Genomic DNA, 3506 nt, shown 5'->3' with positions numbered 1-3506 from the left:
CACCGCAACTCGCGGAGACCTTCTGACACACGGACAAAACCCTAATCAAGCATTGATTACGGGTTATTTTTAATTATTATTAATTATTAAACCTAATTATAATTATTATTATTATTATTTTTAGTTTTAGTTTTATTTTTACTTTTTATTTATTTATGTATTTAGTATTAATTAAGTTTTTATAAAATTATAAAATTAATAGTTTTATTAAATAAATAATATAAAAATAATATTTTTATAAAAATTGTACTTTTTACAACTTTTTATATATTTTTATATTTTGTTCCTTTTTAATCGTTGTAGCGTAATATTTGTATTTTTTTAGCTCATATTTAATTTTAAACTTAGTTTTTGCTATAGTTATTTTTACTCCTAGATTTTTAGGCTTTGCCGTAGAATTCCTTAAGTGCTTTTTCTTTAGACTAAGATTTAGGTGCTTTAGAATTTTGCGACGCCTTTTTAAGTTTTAGTTTCTTTTTAAGTTATTTCCATTTGGGATTTAGTTTTTCCTGTAAGCTTTAATATTTTTAGACCTTTTACTATGTATCAATTATCATTCCAATTAGTAATTTCAATTTGCGATTATAATTTTAAGTTAGTTGTAGTAATAAGGTTAAATTAGTTAAGTATTTTTAAGTTTTTATAAGTTTCTTTTATTTTTCCGTCACCTTTTATTTTTCAAACATTTTTCTTTTTCGACCTTTTGCGACGAACTCTTTGTCTTTCTTATTTCTCGCCATTCTAGTTTTTAGGACTTAGAATTTTATTCTACTTCTTATCTAAATTTCTTAAAATTACGAAAATTTATTTTGAGTAGTTAAATTGATAGACATCAAAATTTTCTGGTTCGTAGTAATAGTTGGATTTGTACGTGGACCGGGTTATTGGAGCCAAACAGTCCTCAATTATATTGAGACCAAACGAATCCTGCCCCTCTGCTGCATCTTTTGGCTATTCGAAACGTGGGCAAAATCAGAAAAGTCTATTGATTGGATAACTTATTATAATTTTTCTTTCCTTTTAAAAACTAATAGGATATTCTGTGAATGCACCGAGCAAGACGTTCATCACCTTTTGTACGTTCACCACCTGTAACTCGATCAAGACATCGTTTAACAAATATAACCGCCGTTGATTTTTCTTTAGAATCGTCATCCAGTCGACCAAGTACTTCAGTTCAAATTTCCGATAATCCATTTTTTGAACCCAACCTCACAATTGAGAATCCAGAGAATATTCAGGAACGGTTCGTAGATCCTGAACCATTAAACTTTCCTCCGGAACCACCAATCATTCAAACAGAGATTGTTGAGGAACGAACCATTAAATCTGAAGCATCTAGTGATACCGATTCAACAAATTCAATTATGGAGAATCTGGAACCTTTAAGTATGGAAGACCGAATGAGAGCTAAACGCACTGGCCAAGGTCACGCAATTACTCATCCAGACATTAATGCGCCAGATTATGAAATCAAAGGACAAATTCTACACATGGTGACTAATCAATGCCAATTTAGTGGTGCGCCGAAGGAAGATCCAAATGAACATCTACGTACCTTTAATAGGATCTGCACACTATTTAAAATACGAGAAGTGGAGGATGAACAGATATATCTCATGTTGTTTCCCTGGACTTTAAAGGGAGAAGCCAAAGATTGGTTGGAATCGTTACCTGAAGGGGCGATCGATACATGGGATGTTTTAATTGACAAATTTCTTAAACAATTCTTTCCTGCATCTAAAGCCGTAAGACTTCAAGCAGAAATTGTTACGTTCACACAAAAGCCAAATGAAACTCTATATGAGGCGTGGACAAGATATGGAAAGTTGTTAAGAGGATGTCCGCAACATGGTTTAGACACCTGTCAAATAGTACAAATATTCTACCAAGGATGCGACATCACTACAAGAAAAGACATAGATATAGCAGCTGGTGGTTCTATTATGAAGAAAACCGAAACTGATGCTTACAAAATTATTGATAACACTGCTTCCCACTCACATGAGTGGCACCAAGAAAAAGATATCATTAGATCATCTAAAGCAGCTAGAGCCGATTCTAGCCATGACTTAGATTCCATTTCAGCAAAGATAGATGCTTTCGAGAGACGAATGGAAAAGATGACTAAGGATATTCACTCAATACGAATTAGTTGTGAGCAGTGTGGAGGACCACATTTGACAAAAGATTGTCTAAGTATTGAATTAACAATGGAACAAAGAGAGAATATTTCATACATAAACCAAAGGCCTGGAAATAATTATCAGAATAATTATCAACCGCCAAGACCGATTTACAATCAAAACCAGAATTATAACCGAAATATTCCATACAACAACCAACAAGGTCCTAGCAATCAACAAGTATCCAATAATACTTACAATCAGCAAAGACCTAATTTTCAAAACAAACCACCACAACAAACCGATGATAAAAAGCCGAATTTAGAAGATATGATGACGAAGCTAGTTGAAACTCAAACGCAGTTTTTCACATCTCAAAAACAAACCAATGAACAAAATGCTCAAGCATTTAGAAATCAACAAGCTTCTATTCAAAATCTGGAACAAGAAGTAAGTAACCTAGCAAGGTTAATAGGTGAAAGAAAACCGGGAAGTCTACCAAGCAATACAAATGCTAACCCCCGGAATGAAACAGCTAAAGTTATTACCACAAGAAGTGGTACAACACTTAAATCACCTGAAATACCTGTAACTTCTGATGAAACTATTCCTACTCCACAAGAACCACAACCTGATCAAGATAAGGAAAAAGAACCGGTAGTTGAAAAGGTTAATGAAGATAACACAGTTAAGGCTAAACCTTATGTTAAACCATACCAACCACCACTTCCTTACCCGAGTAAAATGAAGAAAGAAAAACTTGAAGCCGAGCAATCCAAATTCTTGGATATGTTTAAACAGATAAATGTAAATCTTCCTTTCATTGATGTGATTTCAGGAATGCCAAGATATGCTAAATTCTTGAAAGATCTAATCACGAATAGAAAGAAAATGGAAGAACTCTCGGCTGTTACTATGAATGCTAATTGTTCAGCAGTGCTGTTGAATAAGATACCAGAAAAACTATCTGATCCAGGAAGTTTCACAATTCCATGTTTTCTGGGTAGTCTTAGTTCAATAGAAGCATTGGCAGACTTAGGTGCTAGTATAAATCTAATGCCGTATTCACTATACGCTAAACTAGACCTTGGAGAATTGAAACCAACCAGAATAAGCATACAACTAGCCGATAGATCAATAAAATATCCTAGAGGGATAATGGAGAACATGCTAGTTAAAGTTGGTACTTTAGTATTTCCAGTAGATTTTGTTGTTTTGGACATGGAAGAAGATTCTCAAGTTCCTCTCATATTAGGAAGACCATTCTTAAACACGGCTAAAGCAATGATAGACGTGTTCGGTAAGAAACTGACCCTAAGTATAGAGGATGAGAGTGTTACCTTTTCAGTTGATAGAGCAATGCAACAACCACAATCTGCA

The sequence above is a fragment of the Rutidosis leptorrhynchoides genome, chromosome 10 (genome assembly GCF_046630445.1).
Source record: "Rutidosis leptorrhynchoides isolate AG116_Rl617_1_P2 chromosome 10, CSIRO_AGI_Rlap_v1, whole genome shotgun sequence".
In the NCBI taxonomy this organism is placed as follows: domain Eukaryota; kingdom Viridiplantae; phylum Streptophyta; class Magnoliopsida; order Asterales; family Asteraceae; genus Rutidosis; species Rutidosis leptorrhynchoides.
Note: the sequence above shows the minus strand (reverse complement) of the source record.